The sequence below is a fragment of the Ovis aries genome, chromosome 1 (assembly GCF_016772045.2).
Source record: "Ovis aries strain OAR_USU_Benz2616 breed Rambouillet chromosome 1, ARS-UI_Ramb_v3.0, whole genome shotgun sequence".
Lineage (NCBI taxonomy): Eukaryota > Metazoa > Chordata > Mammalia > Artiodactyla > Bovidae > Ovis > Ovis aries.
The window spans coordinates 217,445,868-217,455,112 of NC_056054.1; positions in this window are offsets into that span (position 1 = coordinate 217,445,868).

The following is a 9,245-nucleotide window of genomic DNA, read 5'->3' on the forward strand; positions in this document are numbered from 1 at the left end:
GACAAACCTAGACAGCGCATTAAAAAGGAGAGACATTACTTTGCTAACAAAGGTCCATACAGTCAAAGCTATGGTTTTTCCAGTAGTCATGTATGGATGTGAGAGTTGGACTATAAAGAAAGCTGAGTACCAAAGAATCGATGCTTTTGAACTGTGGTGCTGGAGAAGACTCTTGAGACTCCTTGTTGGAGAGCAAGGAGATCACACCAGTCAATCATAAAAGAAATCAACCCTTGAATATTCATTGGAAAGACCAATGCTGTAGTTGAAGCTCCAATACTTTGGCCACCTAATGTGAAGAGCCAACTCACTGGAAAACACCCTGATGCTGGGAAAGATTGAGGGCAGGAGAAGAAGGGGGCAACAGAGGATGAGATGGTTGGATAGCATCACCAGTTCAATGGACATGAGTTTGAGCAAACTACAAGAGACAGTGAAGGACAGGGAAGCCTGTTGTACTGCAGTCCATGGGGTTGCAAAGAGTTGGGCACAACTGAGTGACTGAACAACAAGCGGGAAGCAGCTGTGTATTGCAGGGAGCTCAGCTCAGTACTCTGACAGCCTCAGAGAACTAGGATGAGGGTGGGCGGTGGGAGGGAGTTTCACATTGTTGTACAGCAGAAACTAACACAAACATTGTAAAGCAATTACACTCCAATAAAAATAGAAACAAAACTTAGAAAAAATAAAGTATTGTGATTTGAAATTAACAAAAAAATTAATGTGGGGGTTCAACTACATTTAAGCAGAGGGCAGCAGCAGGATTTATACTTTCTGGCATCTGAATACTATATTTTTCTGCATAAAATCTGATAGCAATTACTTTCTTAGTGACCTACTTTTTGTTTATTAACACATTTTGTACAGTGATTTATATAAATCATCATACTGCACTGAGAAAAATCTGAAAGTTAAAAGACAGGAATTTGGGGGGCCACAATGGCACCCCACTCCAGTCCTCTTGCCTGGAAAATCCCATGGACGGAGGAGCCTGGAAGGCTGCAGTCCATGGGGTCGCTGAGGGTTGGACACGACTGAGCGACTTCACTTTCACTTTTCACTTTCATGCATTGGAGAAGGAAATGGCAACCCACTCCAGTGTTCTTGCCTGGAGAATCCCAGGGACAGGGGAGCCTGGTGGGCTGCCGTCTATGGGGTCACACAGAGTCGGACACAACTGAAGCAACTTAGCAGCAGCAGCAGCAGATAAATTTGAAGAAACATTTCTGCCTGCAGGGTCATGGCCAGAGAGAGAGCTCACAGATGAGACAACTTGCTACTCTTAAGGATTAGGCGAAGGCAAAAATGGCTTAAAAAGTAGTAAGGACTATAGTGGAGGGGTTTGAATGAAAGGTAAGATCACAAGTAAGATATGGCAGGGAAGAGCAGAACCAAACTCAAGGCCACAAATAGGAGGAACATCCCAGAGCACCTTCTTTCCCCAATGTCCAGTGAGTGGTCATTTAGTCACTAACTTGTGTTAGACTCTTGCAACCCCGTGGACTGTAGTCCACCAGGTTTCTCTCTCCATGGAATATTCCAGGCAAGAATAGTGGAATGGGTTGCCTATCCCTTCTCCAGGGGAACTTCCTGACCCTAGGAGCGAACCCAGGTCTCCTGCATTGCAGGCAGATTCTTTTTTTATTTTTTTAATTTATTACTAACTGAGCTACCAAGCAAGTGTTTGGGGAGTAGGGAACATGATTTATTAGATTAGGCTAGACAAGATCTATTTAATTAAACATTTACAGCAAAATCAGCTGAAGCACTTATAAATTTCACCTTTATTGATGGTTTCTGAATGCTGGATAAAACCTTTGATCCTAATGGGTAGTCATTAGCGCTATTCACAGATTCAAGCACTGCATTTCACCCCTCCTTTGAGATCTGATGCGGTCCCATGATTATCCTCAGCCACTGATCTGTGAGCAGAGGCCTTACACATCGATGCGCAGTTTGCCACAATCCCTTCCCGCTGTTGGAGTGATGATGGAAGCATATGTCAGGAGGATGCCTCTTCCAGTTTGAGTTTCCAAGCACTGACAGTGGGCTAAACCTGCTTCTAACTTGTTTTGGACAGGCAGCATGATTGAGGACTAGGATTCCAAACTGAACAATTTTGAGAGTGAAAGGGTCAACAGGCACAATTCAAAATGGATGGTCATCCCAGCAAGATCTCAACTTGTGTTAAGTCACTGAGGTTTGGGGGCTGTTTGTTTGTTTTCTTTTTTACTGCAGAACAACTGAGCCTATCCTGATTGATACAAGGCCTGTGTAAACAATAGGCAATAACCCATTTCCAGAAGGAAAATAGATGGGCCCTGCAGTCCTCACTATAACTGCAAGACTGATAAGGTGAGGTCAGATGAACTGGCTCTGACCAGTGAGTAAACACTAGGACCCAGAGCTCTTGGCTTTCACATGAAGGCTATCCTCATCTAGATCTTGCAAGGCAATCCTTGCTGAGGAGCTGCATTAAGATAAAAAGTGGCTAACATCAGCAAAAGGTTTTCTTGTCCAGAAAGACAAGCCTCAGTCTTGCCTGTATGACCCTACATGGCACCGAGTTTCCCTTCAGAGCAACTGAGAGCCAAGTTCAGTTAGAGACTGTTTTAATTGGTCACTCTTTCACTGCTTCACTTCAATTACATTATCTGCCTGGTTCCTGAATAGGTTTGAGTTCCGACCTCATTTCTTAAGCACTGTGCCTAAGAAAGAAAGAATGCATGGGGCCAATGTTCAGGTGCTCAGTGTGACATAGAGAAAAGCAGGTATGAATGTTAACCACTTCACTGGGAATGTCTTTTGTCACTCCCAATACCCACCATCAGCTTGTTTCTTGCATCCCCTTGGCCAAAATGATGCCCAACCCCAGAATCAAGATGAACTCATCTAGGTGAATATGAAGAATTTCTTGCACGTGACACGGGAGAGGAAAAAATGGGGTCATCACACATCTGGGAACAGTCAGTGACATCTTCTGTTCTTGCTAGCATATGCAGGATGACCTTATTCCTTCTTTTGTGGTTAAATAGAAGAATGGGAAAGGGGAGATAGGCTCCAAATAGTACCAGAATCAAAGCAGTAGGTTTAAAACATCTTATTTCATCATTAAGTTCCAGTAGCTCTGAATGCGCCTAGATCCAGATCTTGGTTTCTAAGTCCATTAGAGAAATGACTGATTCTAGGTCTGAAGCAGAGAAAATACTGGATGAGTCTGGAGCATCTTATAGTCTCAGAAAGTAAGGAAGTGCTCAAAAAGTGAAAGAATGGGGCAAGTCAAAAGTACTTGGAGCCAACTAGAAGAGGTTCCAATGGCCAAAACTGAAACAGTTAGAGCAAGAAGTTAATAAGATAATATCAGGTTATAACCAAAGTACAAAATATACACATAGGAATCCATACTGATAAAAATAAGTGATTGAAGAAATGGGGAAGAAGAGCTATCTCATCCTGTCATGTCCCTTCTCACAGGGCCAAGGGAATGGGCTCACATAGGGCCCATGTCTTTCCTTCCTTATCACAGTCCAAATACTTGAAATCCTGTAACTCCTTGCCCATGTATTCCCCAAACCTAGGCAGGGGTCTCCTGTGGCTCCATTCTCCAAAGGGTGGACCATGTTGCCACTGTAAGTCCGGCTGGTGGCAAGGTAGTATGGACAGAATTTGGGCAGGGAAGCCAGATGCCTACATGCAGGGTGCTCCTGCAGGATGGGATGGAACCAGGGGACAGGAAAAGCAGGCGGGTGGGCCATCATCAGGGACTGGGAGCCAGGGCTGCCTGCAGAGGAGCCCTGAAAATCCAAGAATTCTAATGTTGAGCCTGGCCCCCCAGGTCTTCATAAAGACATATTTGTGAGAGTAGGAGTATATTCATTTATCAGTCTTGTATCCTGATGTAACACTTTGAAGTATTCAGACATATGGCACTGGACGTCCATTGGTGTCTCGCCCTGGGCCCTGTGTGTACCTGATTGGGAAGCACATGGGCCAGTCTGCGATGCTCCATCGGAAGCCCCTAGAGGGGGCACTCATGTCTTGTTGCTTTGTCACCTCTGCTCTGCAGCATGGGTATCACAGTCAAGGGGCCGGAATTCCAACTGAATCAGCAGAAGTGCTGAGCACAGCACTTTCAGGATAGAAATCATCACCCCTATATCCCCACATCCTGTCCTGGGGCAGGAAATGGTCTCTAAATGGGGCCAAAGACTACTGCGGCTTCTGTACACATGTATACTTGTCAGAAGGTATGTGGTTGGCTTCAGACCTGAGGAGAAAGATGCAAGAGTCAGAACTGGAGGCTGTATGGGGAAAACAACCAAACCCAATGCTGAAATTTTAGGAACAAGTGTATCTTTGTTCTGCTGCAAATGAAGGAATATGTGTACGCATGTGTTGAAGAGGTAGGGAATGGGTGTGTCCACCAATCCATCCAGAACGCCACTCGGCCTCATGTGTTCAGAATAAGGCATCGGGCCCTATGTTTGCATGAAGGCTCCATGCTGAGACCCAGGGAAACACACTGGAGTCACTACTTGGCCTCGGCTTCCCCTGCCTGTTCTAAACTCAGAATATGCTAGAGCTCTTTGTGGCTGACATTTTTTATATTTATATTATTTATATCATTATCAGAAATAATAAATAAGTAAATAAAATACTTTGTAAATAAATATGCAGATATATAAACATATCCTCATCTATATGCATATAGATATATATCTATATGTATATATCCTCATCTTACTCCAGAAGGAAGTCTTACCTCAGCTTCCTTTGTTTAATATATATATGTATAATCTATAAATATATATAATATATTTATTACATATCCTTCCTTTGTTTAATATATGTTTAATATATGCAGTTAACAAAGGAAGCTAAGACTCACCCCCTACTTAGATGCACTCAATCCAGATGGGAACCCCCATTTCCAGGTCCCAGCAATTGCCACTAGTGGGGTCAGAGCCCCCATGCTTCTAAGGGTGGAATGTTTATTCTCCAATGTCGTTTAGACTGCAGTCCATCTTCTTCTTCACGTCTTTCATTCTCCTCCTGCTCTCTGAGCTCAGAGCAAGGGGGAAATGGACACATTCAAAAATGGTCTTTTTATTCTCTAACACAGTAGTTCTCACCCAGGTCTGCCCCCCTCCCCGTGACCAGAACTGCCTCCACACCAGCCCACCCCTAGGGACTCTGACTCAGTTGGCCTAGGCTAGGGTATAGTCTAGATACTAGGAATCTGAAAACTCCAACATGATCCCATGGTGCAGCCAAAGTTAAGAACTGTTGCTCTAATAGCAAAATTCCCCTTTTAGTTTTAGGCCAACCTTTCCCAAACTGTCCTGCCATTGAGACTTCATTCAGGAGAAAGACATCCTTGGGCATGTTTTCAGCAGCTTTGGGCCAATCTGTGCTGCAACTCCAGACACAGTAATGGTGAACTGGACTTAATGCCATGTTGGTGGGTCCCCAATACATTCTCTCTTTCCTCACTTGTTATTAATACCACTTTGGCAAAGATAAAAATCAATATAAAAACAGCTTACTGTGAGGGCTGGGATTTAAATACCTAAACTATTTCAATACTTAAAAAACACAATCCCAGGCAGTAATTTGTATCAAGATTAAAAAATACTTAAGGAAGCTTTTAAACTATAAAATTATAATACTTATTCTTCAGAATTACAAGACTTTTCCCTTTGCACAGAGGTCTTTTGCATAGGAATCTGAAGGTACTCAGTTCCCGAATCCCTAGGGCAGACTGGAATCTGCTCTCTGGAATCCTCTCTGTTGATCACCTACCCTCAGGCCAGAGGAGGCAGAGTCCCAAAGGGAGCTCTCAAACCTCTCACAGAACTTAAGTCCCGTGTCAGATACTGACAGCTGGTGCTACAGACTGGCTGCTGGGCCCATGTCTGTCCATTGCCCTTGACTGACCCTTCTTCTTCTATTTGTGAGAGACACTGAGAAGCACCCCAGAGGAGAATTTGAAAAAGAAAATCAATTGGAATGTCACTCGTCATCATCTCTGCCTCTACATGGGGAACAAAGAAAGTTAATCTGAAAGATAAAAAAGGGGAGGTGGCATGGTAGATGATAAAGGATAAGAAAGAGATCAGAGTCATCGCAATCACAGTAGAAGACCTTCCAAAGAGTTGGTTTCAATTTATGGTGGCATTTGCTCCTTGATTAACTCAAGGCTAAGAACCAAGTCACTTACTTGCTGCTCCAGTGATGGTAAGTCAGTATTTTTACTCTAAAGAGTGACAGCTTTCATTTTTTTTCTTTCACCTAAATGAAATTCTTCATTGATTAGCATTTAACAACGTAAAGCATTCAAGCAGAGGAGTTAGGAGAACATGTCTTATTTAGGTTAGAACGTCACATGCTCAAGTGTTGTTTTACCACGGAAGTCGTTCTGTGACATTGGCACTTTGCTGCTGCAGTCAGAGCTCAGTGCTGTCCTGTTACGGATGACCAAAGAATTCTCTCAGAAACCTTCTGAACAGAGGAGGAAAGGAATAAATGCCAAGCTGTCTAAATAAGCCCTCCAAACAACTCTAATACTTTACTTTCAAGATTGGGATGGCAGGCTAATGAATAAAAGCAGAGAAAAAAAAAGACCACGAAAACTTAGTATATCTCTGTCATAGGAGAATAGATGAACAGGTTTTCAGTAGATGAATTAGATTTTCAACAGAACTTTAATAAACCTGTTTTAGTTTGAATTATACTTCTATGGCTATTTCAAGCTCTGGGTTGGGAAGATCCCCTGGAGAAAAGAATAGCAACCACTCCAGTATTCTTGCCTGGAGAATCCCATGGACAGAGGAGCCTGGCAGGCTGCAGTCCATGGGGTCACAAACAGTCGGACACAACTGAAGTGACGTAGCATGCACGCCTACTTCTGTGGAGGGTGGATTGACAATGTCTATTGAAGTGTAACTGTTCATACTCCATGACACAACAATCCTAGGATTTATCCTACAGATACACACGTCTTTAAAATGAGCATGCATATCATATGCATCTCAGTAGCGTTAAAATAGCAAGAGCATGGAAGCAAGCTCAATGTTTATTGATAGCAAACTGGTTAAGTCAATTTATGGCGCATCCTCTGATAAAATATCATGCAGCCATTAAAAGAGAGGACAGCCTTTCTGATGTGGAAGATCTCCAAGGTATATTGAGCAAAAAAAAAAAAAAAAAGCTACAGAACAATGTGGATGTTGTATTAAAAGTACACATATATTATTTATATGCATATATTTTATATACTTATAAGATATCTCTGGAAGGATACACGAGAACCTGGTAACAGAAACTGTGAGAGAAGCTAGGTGGCTTTAGAGATGGGTAGGAAAGACTTACTTTCCACTTTGATGTTTTGAACTTTGTACCCTGTGCATGTATTACTTCTGGGAACTACTGTTTCTAATGATTTAAAGGGGATCTATGCCTGAAACCCTGAAGCTCCTGGAAGAAAGCTCCTTGACAAGAGTCCTGGTAGTGAGGTTTTGGATATAACACCTAAAGTATAGCAACAAAATAAAAAATAAACCAAGTGGGACATCAAGCAGGTGGGGGGAGCTGGAGCCCTGTCTGGAGGGGCAGACACTGCTCTCCTCCCTGCTACAGCGACCTCAAAAGAATGAGGCCAGTGTCCCCAAATTTTCCTATATCATGTGAAACTTAACATTCTCTTTGAGACATGGCTCACTTACCCTGTTATATTAGTTTCAGGTATAAAACATGGTGATTCAACATTTTTATAGATCATACTCCATTTAAAGTTATTATAGGGGCTCCCCCAGTTGCTCAGTGGTAAAGAATTCACCTGCCAGTTCAGGAGGCACGAGTTCCATCCCTGATCCAGGAAGATGCCACATGCCGCAGAGCAACTATAAGCCCTTGCGCGTGTGTGCTATTCGCTTCAGTTGTGTCCGACTCTGTGCGACCCTCTGGACTCCAGCCCTCCAGGCTCTTCTGTCCATGGGATTCTCCAGACAAGAATATTGGAGTGGGTTGCCACGCCCTCCTCCAGGGGATCTTCCCAACCCAGGGACTGAACCCCGGTCTCCTGTGTCTTTTGCATCGCAAGCCGATCCTTTACCGCTGAGCAACCGGAGAAGTCCGACTAAGTCCTTAGGGCACAACTACTGAGCCTGTGCTCTAGAGCCCAGGACCTGCAACTACTGAGAACACGTGCCTAGAGCCTGCGCTCTGCAGCAAGAGAAGCCACCGCCGCGAGAAGCCGTGAACCACGACTAGAGAGTAGCCCCTGTCGCTGCCACTACAGAAAAGCTGGTGCTTCAACACAGACACGGCACAGCCAAAAACAAAGAGAAATAAGAAGCTTTTAAAATCCCTAAAGAAAATGATTACTAAGAAAGGAATTCTCAAGAAAAACCCTTTCACACCCCCAACAGGCACATCTTATCTTTAAATGCAGCCCAGAGAGTAACTGGGCTTCCTAGGTGATGCTAATGGTAAAGAATCCGCCTGCCAATGCAGGAGACATAATGAGATGTGGGTTCAGTTCCTGGGTCAGGAAGATGCCCTGGAGGAGGGCATGGCAACCCACTCTAGTATTCTTGTCTGGAGAATCCCATGGACAGAGGAACCTGGAGGATTTCAGTCCATAGGGTCACATAGAGTTGGACACGACTTAGCATTCACAAACGCAGAGAGTAACTATGCCCATAGAAAGAGTACTTGCCAACTGCTCTCTCCACATCCTCATATTGAGTTTAATGCAGGACTTCAGTCACATAGGATTGACTCAGTGTTAGAAGAATATGGGAGAAGAAGCCAAACTTTAGAGCTTGGGGAAATTTTCCAATGATTACTTGAATGTTGGGGCAGTCCAGCTAGAAGCCAGGAAATTGGGTTTGAGCTCACCATGAGACTTCCCTGGTGGCTCAGACAGTAAAGTGTCTGCCTGGTTGGATGGCATCACCAACTCAGTGGCCATAGGTTTGGGTGGACTCCAGGAGTTGGTGAGGCCTGGCGTGCTGTGGTTCATGGGGTCGCAAAGAGTTGGACACAACTGATCGACTGAACTGAACAATGTGGGAGACCCAAGTTCAATCCCTGGGTCTGGAAGATCTCTTGGAGAAGGAAATGGCAACCCACTCCAGTATTCTTGCCTGGAAAAATCCCATGGACAGTGGAACCTGATAGGCTACAGTCCATGGGGTCGCAAAGAATTGGACATGACTGAGAGACTTCACTTCCACTTTCAC